General features: G+C 42.0%; 2 long non-coding RNA genes and 1 pseudogene across 2 annotated transcripts; 2 read left to right on the top strand and 1 right to left on the bottom strand.

The window, feature by feature from the left end:
* LOC111978688 (pseudokinase FAM20A-like) overlaps positions 1-17,241 on the top strand; it is a 29,687-nt pseudogene extending 12,446 nt beyond the window's left edge.
* LOC139029185 (uncharacterized) lies at positions 10,294-11,284 on the bottom strand. The gene is made up of 3 exons (XR_011481477.1): positions 11,231-11,284; positions 10,710-10,797; positions 10,294-10,319 (listed from the first exon to the last, which is right to left on the bottom strand). It is a non-coding gene; the product is annotated as an uncharacterized lncRNA (long non-coding RNA).
* A 731-nt stretch (positions 17,242-17,972) lies between the features above and the next one.
* LOC139029184 (uncharacterized) lies at positions 17,973-18,550 on the top strand. Its single transcript, XR_011481476.1, has 3 exons — positions 17,973-18,044; positions 18,192-18,268; positions 18,467-18,550. It is a non-coding gene; the product is annotated as an uncharacterized lncRNA (long non-coding RNA).
* Positions 18,551-18,566: the final 16 nt, after the last annotated feature.

The raw sequence follows: 18,566 nt of genomic DNA, 5'->3' as shown, positions 1-18,566 counted from the left end.
ACTGTATCTCATACTGTATCTCATACTGTATCTCCTACTCTATCCACTACTGTATCTCATACTGTATCTCATTCTGTATCTCATACTGTATCTCATTCTGTATCTCATACAGTATCTCATTCTGTATCTCATACTGTATCCCATTCTGTATCTCATACTGTATCTCAATTCTGTATCTCATTACTGTATCTCATACTCTATCCACTTCTGTATCTCATACTGTATCCCCTAATCAATTTCACAACTGTATCTCATACTGTATCTCATAATGTATCTCATACTCTATCCACTACTGTATCTCATACTGTATCTCATTATGTATCTCATACTGTATCTCCTACTCTATCCACTACTGTATCTCATACTGTATCTCATACTGTATCATGTTCTAATCTCATGCTTGTATCTCATGCTGTATCTCATATTTCCAACTCATACTGTATCTCATACTGTATCATGTTCTATCTCATGCTGTATCTCATGCTGTATCTCATATTCCAACTCATACTGTATCTCATACTGTATCATGTTCTATCTCATTATGTATCTCATGCTGTATCTCATGCTCTATCATATTCCAACTCATACTGTATCTCATGCTGTATCTCATGCTGAGTATCTCATGTTCTAGCTCATACTATATCTCATGCTGTATCTCATACTATATCTCATGCTGTATCTCATACAGTATCTCATGCTGTATCTCATGTTTAAAATGGCGCCGGAGAGAAATGGCAGCAGTTTGACAGGCGCCCACCAATTGTACTATAATGTGTTTTTTTTGGCGTTATTTGTTAACTTATTTTGTACATAATGTTTCTGCAACCGTATCTTTTTGGCAAAAAAAGAGCTTCTGGATATCAGGACAGCGATCACTCACCTCGGATTAGACAAAGATTTTTTCTTCAACAAGCAAGACGCACAGGACATTCTCCAAACACCCGACAGGGCCAACATCCCCGTTATTTGCAAGAGGAAGAAACGCAGGTACAGGGGACACAGAGCGGGATGCCTCGTGAGGACCCGCAGAAGGCGAGTGGGAAAGCTGCCGTTACCGTCAATATTACTCGCCAACGTGCAATCATTGGACAATAAATTAGACGAGGTACGATCACGAATATCCTACCAACGGGACATCAAAAACTGTAATATCCTATGTTTCACGGAATCGTGGCTGAATGACGACATGGATATTCAGCTAGCGGGATATACGCTGGAACCAGCAAGATAGAACAGCACACTCCGGTAAGACGATGGGGGGGGCAGTCTGTGCATATTTGTAAACAACAGCTGGTGCACGAAATCTGAGGAAGTCTCTAGATTTTGCTCGCCTGAAGTAGAGTATATTGTGATAAATTGCAGGCCACACTACATGCCTACAGAGTTTTCAGATATACTTTTCGTGGCTGTTTATTTACCACCATAGACAGATGCTGGCACTAAGACCGTACTCAGTCAACTGTATAAGGAAATAAGCAAACAGGAAACCACTCACCCAGAGGCGGCGCTCCTAGTGGCCGGAGACTTTAATGCAGGGAAACTTAATCAGTTCTACCAAATTTCTATCAACATGTTAAATGTGCAACCAGAGGGGAAAAAATGCTAGATCACCTGTACTCCACACACAGAGACGCGTACAAAGCTCTCCCTCGCCCTCCATTTGGTAAATCCGACCACAACTCTATCCTCCTGATTCATTCTTACAAGCAAAAAATTAAGCAGGAAGCACCAGTGACTCGGTCTATAAAAGAGTGGTCAGATGAAGCAGATACTAAACTACAGGACTGTTTTGCTATCACAGACTGGAACATGTTCCGGGATTCTTCCGATGGCATTGAGGAGTACACCACATCAGTCATTGGCTTTATCAATAAGTACATAGAAGACGTCATCCCCACAGTGACTGTACGTACATACCCCAACCAGAAGCCATGGATTACAGGCAACATTTGCACTGAGCTAAAGGGCAGAGCTGCCGCTTTCAAGTTGCGGGACTCTAACACGGAAGCTTACAAGAAATCCTGCTATGCCCTGCGACGAACCATCAAACAGGCAAAGCGTCAATACAGGGCTAAGATTGAGTCATACTACACCGGCTCCGACGCTCGTCTTATGTGGCAGGGCTTGCAAACTATTACAGACTACAAAGGGAAGCACAGACGCGAGCTGCCCAGTGACACGAGCCTGCCAGACGAGCTAAATCACTTCTATGCTCGCTTCAAGGCAAGCAACACTGAGGCATGCATGAGAGCATCAGCTGTTCCGGACGACTGTGTGATCACGCTCTCCGTAGCCGCCGTGAGTAAGACCTTTAAACAGGTCAACATACACAAGGCTGCTGAGTCCAGACGGATTACCAGGAAGTGTGCTCCGAGAATGTGCCGACCAACTGGCAGGTGTCTTCACTGACATTTTCAACATTTCCCTGATTGAGTCTGTAATACCAACATGTTTCAAGCAGACCACCATAGTCCCTGTGCCCAGGAACACAAAGGCAACCTGCCTAAATGACTACAGACCCGTAGCACTCACGTCCGTAGCCATGAAGTGCTTTGAAAGGCTGGTAATGGCTCACATCAACACCATTATCCCAGAAACCCTAGACCCACTCCAATTTGCGTACCGCCCAACCTGATCCACAGATGATGTAATCTCTATTGCACTCCACACTGCCACTACAGCTCAGCGTTCAACACCATAGTACCCTCAAAGCTCATCACTAAGCTAAGGATCCTGGGACTTAACACCTCCCTCTGCAACTGGATCCTGGACTTCCTGACAGGCAGCCCCTAGGTGGTAGCAACACATCTGCCACGCTGATCCTCATCACTGGAGCCACCCAGGGGTGCGTGCTCAGTCCCCTCCTGTACTCCCTGTTCGCCCACGACTGCATGGCCAGGTACGACTCCAACACCATCATTAAGTTTGCAGACACAACAGTGGTAGGCCTGATCACCAACAACGACGAGACAGTCTATAGGGAGGAGGTCAGAGACTGTACCATGCTGTATCTCATATTCCAACTCATACTTTATCTCATATGGTATCATGTTCTATCTCATAACGTATCTAATTCTGCATCTTATACTGTATCTCATTTTCTATGTCATGATGTATCTCATACTCTATCTCAGTTTTTATTCATTGCTGTTCTCATCACTGTATACTGATCGATTTCGATTCATGCTGTATCTCATACTGTATCTCATATGCTGTGTCTCTACTGTATCTCATACTGTGTCTCATCTGCTGTATCTTCATTACTGTATTCCCATGCTGGTATCTCATGCTGTATCTCTACTGTATCTCATGTTGTTCTCATACTGTATTCATACTGTATCTCATGCTGTATCTCATTCTGTATCTCATTCTGATATTTCATGCTGTATCTCATACTGTATCTAATGCTGTATCTCATCTGTATCTCATTCTGTATTATGTTCTATTTCATACTGATCTCATTTTCTATATCATGCTGTATCTCATACTGTATCTCATTTTCTATATCATGCTGTATCTCATACTGTATCTCATGCTGAATCTCATGCTGTACCTCATACTGTATCTCATGCTGTACACATGCTGTATCTCATACTGTATCTCAGACGTATCTCATCGTGTATCTCATGCTGTATCTCATTTGTTATCTTCATGTGCTTTCTCTACTGTATCTCATCGTATTCATATGTTTAATCTGCTTATCTCATACTGTATCTCATGCTGTATCTCATGCTGTATCTCATAGTGTATCTTTCTGTATTTCATGCTGTATCTCACGCTGTATCTCATACTTTATCTCATGTTCTATCTCATGCTGTATCTCATACTGATCTTGCTGTATCTCATTGTGTATCTCATACTGTGTTCATGCTGTATCTCATACTGTATCTCATGCGTATCTCATGCTGTACCTCTACTGTATCTCATGCTGTATCTCATACTTATCTCATTTGTATATCATGTTCTATTCTACTCGCATCTCAATTTCTATATCATGCTGTATCTCATACTGTATCTATTTTCTATAATCATGCTGTATTCATACTGTATCTCATTTCTATATCATGCTGTATCTCATACTGTATCTCATAGTTCTTTCTCATTACTGGTATCTCATGTTCTGGTATCTCATTTGTATCTCATGCTGTCTCCGTTACTGTATCTCATGCTTGCTCATACTGTAATTCAATGGTATCTCATTGTGTATCTCATGCTGTATCATACTGGTACTCATAGTTCTTTCTATACGTGTATCTCATACGGTATCTCATTGTGTATCTCATGCTGTATCTCATACTGTATCTCATGCTGTATCTATACTTTATCTCATGTTCTTTCTCATACATCTATCTGCGTCATCGGTATTCATATGTATATCATGCGTGTATCTCATACTGTATTCTGCTTGTATCTCATACTGCATTTTCTATATCATGCTGTATTCCATACTGTATCTCATATTGTATCTCGTACTGTATCTCATACATGTATCTCATGCTGTATTCATTCTGTATCTCATGCCGTATCTCATGCTGTATCTCATACTTTATCTCATGTTCTATCTTCATGCGTATCTATACTGTATCTCCATGTTCTTTCTCATACTCTTCTCATACGGTATCTCATAATGTATTTATCATGCTGTATTCTCATACTGTATCTCATGCTGGTATTCATACTGGATTTTCTATCATCATGCTGTTTCTCATACTGTATATCATATTGTATCCTGTACTGTATGCTCATATTGTATCTCGTACTGTTATCTCATACGTAATCTCATGCCGTATATCTCATGCTGTTTCTCATTACTTTATCTCAGTTCTATTCATGCTGTATCTCATACTGTATCTTCATGTTCTTTCTCATACTCGTATCTTCATAGGTTCTCATAAGTATATCATGCTGATCTCATACTGTATCTCATGCTGTATCTCATTATGCTTTTTATATCATGCTGTCTCATACTGTATCTCATCTTGTATCTCGGTACTGTATCTCATACTGTATCTCATGCTGTATCTCATTCTGTTATCTCATGCCGTAATCTCATGCTGTATCTCATGCTTATCTCATGGTATCTATCTCATGCGTATCTCATCGTATCTCATGTTCTTTCTCATACTCTATCTCATACGTATCTCATAATGTATATCATGCTGTATCTCATATGTATCTCATGCTTGCTTAGCTTCATACTGCATTTTCTATATCATGCTGTATCTCATACTGTATCTCTATCTGTATCTCCGTACTGTATCTGATACTGTATCTCCTACCTGTATCTCATGCCTGTATCTCATACTTTATCTCTTGTTTTTATCTCATGCTGTATCTCATACTGTATCTCATGCTGTATATCATGCTGTATCTCATACTGTGTCTCATGCTGTATCTATACTGTATCTCATACTGTATCTCATGCTGTATCTCCTACTGTTACTCATCTATACCGCTCATGCTGTATCTCATACTGTATCTAATGCTGTATCTCATACTGTATCTCATTCTGTATACTCGTTCTATTTCATACTGCATCTATTTTTGTATCATGCTCGTATCTATACTAGTTTCATGCTGATCTCGATGCTGTACTATACTGTATCTCATGCTGTATCTCATGCTGTATCTCATACTGCTCTCATTTTCTAGTTCATGCTGTAATTTCTTTCACGCTGTATCTCTATACTTTATAGCTCATGTTTCTATCTCATGCTGTATTCTCATACTGTATCTCATGCTGATTCATGTCTTTATTATACTGTTCTCATGCTGTATCTCATACTGTATCTCATACTGTCTCATGCTGATCTCATGCTGTGATCTCATACTGTGTATACTCTTCGTATACCCCATGCTGTATTCTCATACTGTATCTAATGCTGTATCTCATACTGTATTCATTGTTTCTCATGTTATTTCATACTGCATCTCATTTCTATATCTGCTGTATCTCATACGTATCTCATTTTCTATATCATGCTCGTTTCTCATACTGTATCTCATGGCTGAATCTCATGCCTGTACTCATCTGTATTCTCATGCTGTATCTTCATGCTGTTATCTCATACTGCATCTCATTTTCTTATCATGCTGTATCTCATACTGTATCTCATATTGTATCTGTACTGTATCTTTTATACTGTTCTCATGCTGTATCTCATGTGTGTCTCATGCTGTATCTCATACTGTATTCATCGTGTTCTTCCTATTGTATCTCATACGTCTATCTCATTTCTTTGTCATTCTGTATCTCATAGCGTTCATATGTATCTCTATGTGTTATTCTCATGCTGATCTTGCTGTATCATCGATCTGTATTCATGCTGTATATCATACTGTATTCTCATTTTCTTTTCATCGTCTCTCATACGGTTATCTCAAATGTATATCTTGCTGTATCTCATACTGTATCTCATGCTGTATCTCATGCGTTCTCATAGTGTGTCTCATTCTGTATCTACTTTCTCATGCTGATCTCATGCTGATCTTATACGTATCTCATGCTGTATCTCATGTTCAATCTCATGTTCTATGTCATGCTGTATCTCAGACTGTATCTCATGTTCTTTCTCATTCTATATCTCATGCTTGTATCTCATACTGTATCTATGTGTATCTCTACTGTATCTCATCGGTATATCATGCTGTATCTCATACTGTATCTCATTTTCTATATCTGCTGTATCTCATACTGTATCTCATGCTGAATCTCTGCTGTACCTCTTGCTGTACCTCATGCTGTATCTCATACTGTATTGCATACTGTATCGCAATCTGTATCTCATGCTGTATCTCATGTTCTACTCATATTGTATCTCTTCGTGTATCTCATGTCTATCTCATACTTTATCTTTTTTTATCTCGTACTGTATCCATACTGTATCTCGTGCTGTATCCCGACTGTATCTCAATGCTGTATCTCATGTTCATCTCATGCTGTATCTCATGCTGTATCTATCTGTATTCTCATGTTCTTTCTATACTGTATCTCATTCGGTATCTCATTGTTATCTCATACTGTATCTCATGCTGTATCTCATACTGTGTCTCATGCTGTATCTCATGCTGTATCTCATGCTGTATCTCATGCTGTATCTCATACTGTATCTCATAATGTATCTCATGCTGTATCTCATGCTGTATCTCATGCTGTATCTCATACTGTATTTCCAAGTGGTCTCCCAACAAACAAAGCCTGAAACTTGTACCTACATCTCTGAGTTTCTGAACGATAGTTTCCTTGAGAGATTATGGTCTCCACTATTTCAACATGTATCCTTCCACACACATAGGTGTAATTACTGATGTCTACTGTAAAGTCTCTCTAACCTCCATGCCTCCAGGTTACTGCTCATTAACTCAAGTGAGTCATCAGTCAAATACAGTCATTAGAGTCACAGCTTGTCAACCCAAAACCAAACAAGACAGCAGGTCAATGGGGTTGTTATACCTTGAGACAAAACAACAGCATGGAAGGGTGTAACTGGGTGTAGGCTAAAAACCACAAATAAAGCTCAAGTACAGTACCAGTCAAACGTTTGGACACACCTACTCATTCAAGTTTTTTTTTATTTGTACTATTTTCTACATTGAAGAATAATAGTGAAGACATCACAACTGTGAAATAAGACATGGAATAATGTAGTAACGAAAAAAGTGTTAAAAAATCAAAATATATTTTATATTTGAGATTCTTCAAAGTAGCCACCCATTGCCTTGATGACAGCTTTGCACACTCTTGGCATTCTCTCAACCAGCTTCACTTGGAATGCTTTTCCAACATTCTTGAAAGAGTTCCCACATATGCTGAGCACTTGTTGGCTGCTTTTCCTTCATTCTGCGGTCCAACTCATCCCAAACCATCTCAATTGGGTTGAAGTTGGGTGATTGTGGAGGCCAGGTCATCTGATGCAGCACTCCATCACTCTCCTTCTTGGTCAAATAGCCCTTACACTGCCTGGAGGTGTGTTTTGGGTCATTGTCCTGTTGAAAAACGAATTATAGTCCCACTAAGTTCAAACCAGATGGGATGGCATATGATTCCATATGTATTATTTCATAGTTTTGATGTCTTCACTATTATTCTACAATGTAGAAAATATTAAAAAATAAAGAAAAACCCTTGAATGAGTAGGTGTGTCCAAACTTTTGACTGGTACTGTAAGTAAAGTTATTATATTAAATACATTTTTACATCACAATATATAGTTTTGTAAATTCACATTTGAATGAAGTGGAAAAGAAGAGAAGAAAAGCAAAGAGTACATGCTCTGTTAAAATTCCTTCATTGAACACCGTGGCTCTACACTACAGTACTGTCTAACACTGAATATGTCTGGTTAATCTGTGTGTTCCCACCACAGTCTGTGTCTCTGTGTCTGTGTGTTGTGTCTCTGTGTCTCTGTGGTGAGTCTCTGTGTCTGTGTCTGTGTCTCTGTGTATGTATGCTGTGTGTCTGTGTACTGTCTCTGTGTGCTGTGTCGCTGTGTCTGTGTGCTGTGTCTCTGTGTCTCTATGCTGTGTCTTTGTGCTGTGTCTCTGTCTCTGTGTTTCTGTGTCTGTGTCCTGTGTCTCCGTGTCTCTGTGCTGTGTCTCTGTGCTGTGTCTCTGTCTCTGTGTCTCTGTGTCTCTGTCGCTGTGTCTCTGTGTCTTTTTCTCTCTGTCTCTCTGTCTCTGTGTCTCTGTGTCTCTGTGCTGTGTCACTGTGCTGTGTATCTGTGTCTCTGTCTCTCTGTGTCTGTGTCACTGTGCTGTTTATCTGTCTCTTTATCTCTGTGTCTCTGTGTCTCTGTCTCTGTGTCTCTGTACTGTGACTCTGTACTGTGTCACTGTGCTGTGTATCTGTGTCTCTGTCTCTCTGTGTCTGTGTCACTGTGCTGTGTATCTGTCTCTCTGTCTCTATCTCTCTGTCTCTGTGTTGTGCCAGAGGCCTTATCATTATCAGATCCAATCAGCAGGTGATATACGCCAGCCAAGACAGCACCTCAATAACATCTCTTTATCCAGCCTCAGATACTGACTGATGACTGTTATTGAGACACACAGGCCTGTCAGACTGTCAATATGGCCCTGGGGGAAGTGGCTGTTGCTACACGTCAACACATGCTAGATTACACAGCGGAGAACAGAGACAATCACATAGCTGCTATTATGTATACAAATAATTCAAGTTTAATTAATTTCCTGTGACTTTGTGTGTGTCAACTGAGGTGAGAGATTGCAGGAGTTAATCTGACTTTATATTGTGTGTTCTGTTCAGAATGGAACTCTTTCTTCTAGAACTGTGAGTCGTAGAAGATGTATGAGTTTGTGTTCATCAGAATGGAACTCTTTCGTCGAGAACTGTGAGGTCGTTAGAAGATGTATGAGTTTATGTTCATCAGAATGGACACTTTCTTCTAGAACTGTGAGTCGTAGAAGATGTATGAGTTTGTGTTCATCAGAATGGAACTCTTTCTTCTAGAACTGTGAGTCGTAGAAGATGTATGAGTTTGTGTTCATCAGAATGGAACTCTTTCTTCTAGAACTGTGAGTCGTAGAAGATGTAAGAGTTTGTGTTCATCAGAATGGAACTCTTGTCTTTCTCTTTTCTAGAATCTGGACTCGGAGGGTACCTGCCAGTGGTGGGCACAGGCTGGATGAACGTGACGGGGAGATTCTCCTGAACCATCACAACGAGGACCTAAGGAGTGTGTTCTTTACCTCTCAGGTAGGCATTACCCTTCAGGTAGGCATTACCCTGCTACCTAGGTCTTAATAATCAGTCTAATGATTAAATGGCGATGATGAAATCGGCATACTGCTGGTTTAAACCAATCTATATCTATGTCTATTCTCTTTCAAACCAGCAAAACAACACCATGTTTCTTTGCGCAAGCTGTCTGTAACGTGTTGTAAGACTGAGTATGCAGTGTGTGGAGCCCTGACCTGCTGGAGGGCTCCATGTCAGCCTACCTCCCTGTGGTCTCAGCATTGCCCCTCTATCTCCCTCCCCAACCCGCTGGATACGATCAATCACCTTCACTGGCAGGGAGGAGTAAGCATACAACCCTTAACCCAGAGACCTAGAGACCGTAACCTGAGAACCTAACCCTGACACCTTAACCCTGAGACCTTAACCCTGAGACCTAGACCGAACCCTTGAGACTTAACCTGAGACCTTACCCTGAGACCTGAGACCGTAACCCTGAGACCTGGAGACCTTAACCCTGGACTTAACCCTGACGACGCCTTAACCTGAGACCCTTAACCCTGAGACCTGAGACCGTAATCCTTGAGACCTTACACCTGGAGACCTTAACCCTGACACCTTAACCCTGAGACTTACCCTGAGGACCTGAGCGCATAAACCCTGAGACCGTACCCTGAGTACTTAAACACTGAGACCTTGAGACGTAACCCTTGAGACGCGTAAGCCCTGAGACCTTAACCGGAGACCTGAGACCGTACCCTGAGACCTGAGGACCGGTAACACTGAAGACCATAACCCTGAGACCTTACATGAGACAACTTAACCCTGAGCCTGATAACCCGTGAGACCTTAACCCTGAGGACCGTAACCCTGAGACTTAACCCTCGATACCTTAACGCCTACAGACAGACCCTGAACTTAACCCTGAGACCGTATAACCCTGAGACCGTACTGAAACCCTGATACCTTACACCCTGGAGACCCCGTTAACCCTGAGGACCTGGAAGACAGTAACCTGAGACCTTAACCCTGAGACCTTAACCCTGGACCTTAACCCTGAGACCTTAACCCTGAGACCTTAACCCTGTAACCTGAGACGTAACCTGAGACCCTGAGGGACCGCTAACCCTGACGACCATAACCCTAGACCTTAACCCTGAACCTTAACCCTGAGGACCTGTAACCCTGAGACCTTACCCTGAGACCGTAACCCTGAGACCGTTAACCCTATGAGACACTTAACCCTGAGACCTAACCCTGAGACCGTAAAACCCTTGAGACCCTAACCCTGAGGACGTAACCCTGAGACTTAACCCTGAGACCGTAACCTGAGACCCAACCCTGAGACCGTAACCCTGAACCGTAACTGAGGACCTAACACTGAGACCGTAAACCCTGAGACCTGTAACCCTGAGACCGTAACCCTGAGACCGTAACACTGAGACGTTAACCCTGAACCTGAGACCGTAACCCTGAGACCGTAACCCTGAGACCGTAACACTGCAGACCGTAACCCTGAGGACCTGAGACCGTAACCCTTGAGACCTTAACCCTGAGACCTTTAACCCTGAGACCTGAGACCGTAACCCTAGACCGTAACCCGTGAGACCCCTGAGGACCGTAACACTGAGACCTTAACACTGAGACCGTAACCCGGAGACCGTAACCCTGAGACCGTAACACTGAGACCTTAACACTGAGACCTTAACCCTGAGACCTTAACCCTGAGACCGTAACCCCGAGACCTACACATCTCTTCCCATTTGCCATTTTGGAGCATCTCATTTCCATTTTGAAAGTTAATTTATGATAAGTCAATATGGCAGACAGAACATTCATATCTTGTTACAATTCATATCTTGTTATAATATCTTATATCTTGTTATAATCTGTCTATCTCTACCAGGTGGGAGGTGAACCCCTTCTACTGTGACACCATAAAGCGTCTGTATCCCTACAACTCAGGGAACAGGCTGCTCAACATCATAGATATGGCCATCTTTGACTTCCTCATTGGTATGTACTACCACCCATCACCCCTGATGGACCCCTGTCCTCATCCCATATGACACCCTATTACCTATGCAGTGCTCTACTTTTCTCTGTAGTCCTATGTGAGTGAACATTTGTTCTTGGCACATTCCCTCAGGTAACATGGACAGGCACCATTATGAGATCTTCACTAAGTTTGGCGATGAAGGTTTCCTTCTTCACTTTGACAACGCCAAAGGGTGGGTACTAGAGTTGTTATATAACTTCAGTCATTGTACAATGGAATATTTGTCGTTCCCTTATGATGACATCACTTCCTGTGTTTCAGGTTTGGGAAGCATTCTCATGATGAGATGTCCATACTGGCTCCACTGTCACAGTGCTGCATGTAAATATGGAGCGCATACACTAGTCACTAATACAGATGAACTAACACCAATATTTAACCTTAATTGAAAACATTTGGCATGGCAACTGTCGAGTCAAGTCTCACTCTCTGCCCATCTCTCCCGCACTCTCTCTCCCCCTCTACCCCCTCTCCCGCCCCTCTTCACCTCTCAGTATAAAGCGTTCCACGTTGCTGCGGCTGCAGCTCCTCTCACAGGACCACTACAGGCTCAGTGACGTGATGAGGGAGTCCCTGGGAGGAGACGCACTGCAGCCGGTCCTCGCTGAGCCCCACCTGCAGGCCCTGGACCGCCGGCTGCAGCGCGTCCTGAAGACAGTCCACAGGTGTGTCCGCAGGCTGGGAGAGGCTCAGGTGATCACCACAGACTTTGTTGATACCTCCGTCATGCCTGAGTCTGTCAAACCAGTGGCTACGCCCAACAAGGAGAAGTAATTAAGGTTACTAAGGAATCCAAACGGAGAAGTGCACTATAATATAGGATTAGGATGGCATTTTGGACGTATCCCCAAGTCCTGCAAGGGAAGGTAACTATAGACTAAGGACAGCCTGAGGATCATAATGGCAGGTAAACCTGTCCTGTAAAGCAGGAAGCACAGGGTCTGGTCTCTCTCACAGAGCAATACATTCTGCATTAGTTTTCAGTGGTGTGAATTCATGGATGCCAAGGGAAGACAGGCTTCCCCAAAAATTTGAAAATATATATATATATGTATAAAATACTGTATCTTTCGTCTCTCTATTTTCATAATTTTCCATCAATTCGCAAGTGTCTGAATCTCACCGGAGAAATATTCTGAGCGAGGGAAATAGCGCCCCTCTGTCTCAGTATGTGTAGCCCATGTATCTGATGCTGTCTGGACCAAAAGAGTATGACATGTTGCCGCCGTAGGGTTTGATTGATTGATGTCAATAAGCATTTGGCCTCCCTTGATAAAAAAGTATAACATAATTAGCCAATCAGCATTGAGCTGAGCTCAACTGTGGGTTGTACTGCTGCAGCAAAACGCCTCCAAGGGAGGCCAGTTTGGATTTGGCTTCACACCAATCAAATCACATCCTGAGCAAAACTTCACTGTCAGAAAAGAGTGTCTGTTTCTGGTCTGCTTGTGTTGATTTCCTGCAGTAGCTAGCTTGCTAAATCGGCCCTTTCCCAAGCCATGGATGGAGATGGGAATTTGGACTTGTGATGGCAATTCTCTCTACAGGCCAATGGTTATGACGGCAATTCCGATCTCACCATAGATCCATATATTGTGCCACTAGCCTGAGACGATTGAAGTTCAATATGTAGCCTAGATGGAGCCTAGTAGGCTCACATTAACTAGCTAGCTAACTTAACCGCTTCATTGCTACCCATGCGAGGAAGTTAGGCTAGCAAGCATTTTAGCTAGGTAGCCTATGAAAATAAAAAGTACAAAACCATAGATCGTTCTGCCAACATGAAAGAGAGGAGGACGGCATTGGCGTTCAACTAATCTATAAGTAGTGAGTCCCCACGCAAGCACACACACACAGACAGAAATCAGTACCATGGACAGCCACATGATATTTAGCCATATTGGACAAAATTGTTTTTGGCATCTTTGTTTGTTTTCAATGTATTAAACTAAGCATATATAGCCTTGTTGATTTGATTATGTTTAAATGTTTAATATGGAATTGGTGCTGGAATAGAGGCAGTGCTCCCGTTGTCTTTGTGCTGACATGCAGTAACTAAAAACCAGTAGTTGTTTAGTAATAGAGTAATAGGGTTATAGAGCAAACAATGCAATTATCGCATCATAGGTTTACCCCTACCTACATGTACAAATGACCTCGACTAACCTGTACCCCCGCAGATTGACTCAGTACCGGTACCCCTTGTATATAGCCTCGTTATTGTTATTTTATTGTGTTTATTTAGTAAATATTTTCTTAACTTTATTTCTCGAACTGTGGATTAAGGGCTTGTAAGTAAGCATTTCACAGTAAGGTCTACACCTGTTATATTCGGTGAGTGTGACAAATAACATTTGATTTGATTTGAATATAGCTTTTTTACTGGCTTGGCTTCCACAGTGATTTTACCCACACAGCGCTACTGCTAGTCTTTCAAGTCCAACGTTTGAAATGATACAGACTGTTTTGTCAATAGACAGCAGCACTGCTTTCCTGCACTGTCAAAATGTCTCCTGTGTCCTTGGGCTATGTGGTCACCTGTATGTCACCGGGCACCTTGGATTACAAACAAGACGTCATCTTTGGGGGGAAGAGAGAGAAAGCTATTTAAAAGAGGTTGTGACTGAGAGGAGGGGGTGAGGGGTGGGGGAGACAGACAGCATCTAATCCCTGTCTGTCTGTCTCATCGGGAGGTGTCTGTATGTCTTTTTGTCTGTCTAAACAGGAGGTGTCCGTCTGTCTCGTCAGGAGGTGTCTGTCTGTCTTTCTGTCTCATCAGGAGTGTCCATATGACGTTCTGTCTTTCTGCCTCAACAGGAGGTATCTGTCTGTCTGTCTCATCAGGATGCGTCTGTCTCTTTCGTTGTCTGTTTGTCAGCCCTTTAAGTGGTTTCACAACACCAACCCAACCATAACACACCCTGACATAGATACCTCCTCATCACAGCTACAGTACTGTATGTGGACATGCAGCTTATCATATCACCACCAGCTATACTTTGTTCTAACTAGTCTGAAACAAAGCTTTGTCTTCAAACAACGTTCTGTTGGATGCCATTTCATCACAACATGTCTGGACCTTTTGCTCTGTGCTGCTCTCATTACTGTCCTGACTACAAATCCAATGCATCCTGATGTTTTTGATGAGAGGGAGAATAACCACAACTATTTTAAAGAGCCTATGTTAAATCATGTCAAATGAAGTTTGGCTTCTGCCCAACACTACTGAAGGGAGCCTATGTTTGCCAGTTTTATAAGGTGTCAGAAACAACAAAGGCTCAGTGACTGATCTTAATTACATGCAGGAGTGGGTTCTGGGTTTTCCAACTTTATAAGCTTTCTGATGAAGTGTGTGTCGGTTTCATTCAACCTATTTCAAGCCTTTTTGTGGTCATTGCTCACACCATCATGCTTGGTAATTGTTCAAAAGACTATTCTTACAAAACAGTAATCCACCAACAGTTTGAATAATCCACCAACAGTCTGAAGGGGCTTCCTTTATCTCCTTCCTTCATATGCACTGAAACAAAAAAGAATGTGAGGCCCTTCAGGAGATTTTCCTTCACCTGTCCTGTCGGTTTATGTGGGTGTAGTGACTAATGGGCAAAATCTGGCAGAAAGTGGTTGCTGGTATTAAATCCTAGATGCCATTACCTGCTGTTGTGCCCTTGAGCAAGGCACTTAACCCCCAACAGCTGCCTGGGCATCCAGTATGCCAGCCCCCCACACCACTCCAAAACCTGTATGTGTGTGTCTTTGAGGGGTTAGCTCAAATTTCAGTTGGACCTTGTGGGCAATCGACCAATAAAGTGACCTTAACCTTAAAGAAAGCACTGAAGACTTGAGGCACTGCACTGCCCTCCAGAGTTCAGAGATGATATTGCACCTTATTTACTACAGGATACAGTCACTGTCTTCCAATTGGGACTATTTCGCCATTATTATATAGACAAAGTAAAGACGTACAAGACTCACAGGTAATTTTACCTTTTTATTGCTTAAACTGCCATCTGGAACAATCTATACCAAAAGGATAAACGTCTTTGCACATACAGGAAGTCAAACAGAGTACACTCATTGGGTAGAATAGAAAAAGAATGGTCCTCAGATGACCTGCAGCTCTCAGAGCCTGCTGCAGGCCCCGCAAACTTGCTGAAGGTCAGGCTAGCAGGAGTGTCTACGCCCGGGTTACATAAGCTAAGGCAAACCGGGTGGATTGCAGTGTGCCTACTAGTGAGCACTAATCTTGTGATGTGTTTTACCATATCAGTACTTCTATGTGAAGAAACACCAGCAAACCACTGGTGGGTTGTGAACTGTCAGCAAATAGACACCTGCAATATTCCAGAACATCAACAATCTGAAAGCAATACAAAAGTTTTGGACCAAGTAGGCAACACTGCAATCGACTCAGTATCATGTTGATTGGTTTTGAACATACATACATACGGTTACACAAGTCCATCCACCCAGTCAGCCATACTGTTTTGTACATAAGATTAAAATTGGAAACATGAAAGAGCCTAAACAAAGACAATACTCCGAAAGGGGTAAAAGCATTACTGTATGTAAGGGTCCTTTCTGTTAGAAAGGGGTGTGGTGCAAGCTGTGAGGCAGGAATGAACAGGAAAACAACTTAGACTATAGATTTCTGCAGGAGTTAGAAGAAAAATAGCTAATGACATGTGTTCTTAAGATTCAAGGGGTGAAGCTGGTAGTGAATGACCAACTGTTGTTTGAATGACAGGGGCAGTTTGAGAATACCATTTCATTACACTATGCTGTAGGTAGGCATAGAGTAGATAACAGATTGTTTCAAAAACACATTAAAATAATTTTCACTATGCTTTAACAGCGAAGCTGCTTTAAAATAAAGACATAATCGTAAAACTCATGACAATTTAATCTGATGTCTGAATTACCACAGTTGGGATGCTTTCTTACGCTTTTTAACTTTTGCGCTCAAATACATAAATAATTAAGTCTTAAAACCATCTACAATTCAGATTTATGTTATTTACTTTAAAAGCCCTTTCGCGTACTTTTAAGAGGTTAACCCATGACTGTCACATACTGTTTTGTCGGTTGACAAGAATAAGCATTTATTTACACTGTGGCACTGAACACCTAAAATAGAATTTATGGAAAAATAAGCATTTACAAAAAGACATTTAAACATACTTAACTTTACCATCATTCCAAACCATAGCCATAACATTAGTTTGTTCAGTTCAATAAAGATAACAATAACTTTAATTGTCATAACTACAATAATAATTCTGTTTAAAAACATAGCGATTAAGTTATTTGGTGTATACTGAAAAATGCTGAATACTGAAAACCATTTAATAATCTTTTCCTCCCATATTGTAGCCAATAATGTACCAACAAATCAGAGGTGTGTTAACATGGTGATACTTCCTGTTTTGAGTTCCACTGCTTCTGACAGAATAAGAATCTTCTATGCGTTCCGAGTAGTGCAAAACAATTACTAACATTTAGCACTAGTTTGGTAGCTGTCCAACAGAAAACTTTCTGGTTGCAATAAGTTGTACAAACTCTCAAACTAGATAAAATAACAGTGAATTGGATTGATGGACCAATCAATGGAAACAATGAGAAAATGTGAAAATGTCTGCGATTTAATGTACAGTAACAATGGAGGATAACCATTGATTATCATTGCATGAAAGCTACGTAAGAAATTAGATGCAATCATTATGCTCCCAGCATTCTTGTAATTCTAAAAAGTACAATTTTATGAATTATTTTGTAAGGATGTCAACATTGACACACATTTTTATTGGAATCGAACTAGTTAAAAATATCTGAACAATATTCAGCATGGACTCTTACTTCACCATGTTACGTTTGATTGTCCCATCTTATCAATGGCCTGTCCTAACCTCAGGCAATCCCCTACTAATCACTGCTCGTGTTTAAACTGGAGGAAAACAATTCTAGATTTCAGTGAATGCAGTGAAAGCATACCATATGAATTTGGTACATTTAAACTGTAACATAACTGTGCTCCTATAGGTGACTATAATAGCTAGGTGATGGGTAGCATAACATTTAGATGAGTAAAAAAAAAATCAAAGCAAATGGAAGATCATTAAGTGACATTGAAGCAAAATTGCATTGGTGGACCCTGGTTCTAAAAGAGGATGTGTTATGTGATTACATCCGGGATTAGGGGGTGGGTACAGGAGGTTAGCGGGATTAGGGGGTGGGTACAGGGGTAGGGATGTGGTTATGGGGTACATAGGGGATTAGGGGGTGGGTACAGGGGTAGGATGTGTTTATGGGGTTACATCCGGGATTAGGAGGTGGGTACAGGGGTAGGGGATGTGTTATGGGGTTACATCCGGGATTAGGGGGTGGTACAGGGGTAGGGGATGTTGTTATGGGGTTACATAGGGATTAGGGGGTGTACAGGGTAGGGATTAGGGGGTGGGTACAGGGGTAGGGGCTGCGTTATGTGGTTACATCCGGATTAGGGGGTGGGTACAGGGGTAGGGGATGTGTTATGGGTTACATCCGGGATTAAGGGGTGGGTACAGGGGTAGGGGATGTGTTATGGAGTTACATAGGATTAGGGGGTGGTACAGGGGTAGGGGATGTGTTATGTGGTACATCCGGGATTAAGGGGTGGGTACAGGGGTAGGGGATGTGTTATGGGGTTACATCCGGGATTAGGGGGTGGTACAGAGGTAGGGGATGTGTTATGGGGTTACATCCGGGATTAGGGGGTGGGTACAGGGGTAGGGAATGTGTTATGGGGTTACATCCGGGATTAGGGGGTGGTACAGG

The sequence above is a fragment of the Salvelinus sp. IW2-2015 genome, linkage group LG18 (assembly GCF_002910315.2).
Source record: "Salvelinus sp. IW2-2015 linkage group LG18, ASM291031v2, whole genome shotgun sequence".
NCBI classification, from domain to species: Eukaryota; Metazoa; Chordata; class Actinopteri; order Salmoniformes; family Salmonidae; genus Salvelinus; species Salvelinus sp. IW2-2015.
Note: the sequence above shows the minus strand (reverse complement) of the source record. Positions and strands in the feature narration are given on the sequence as shown.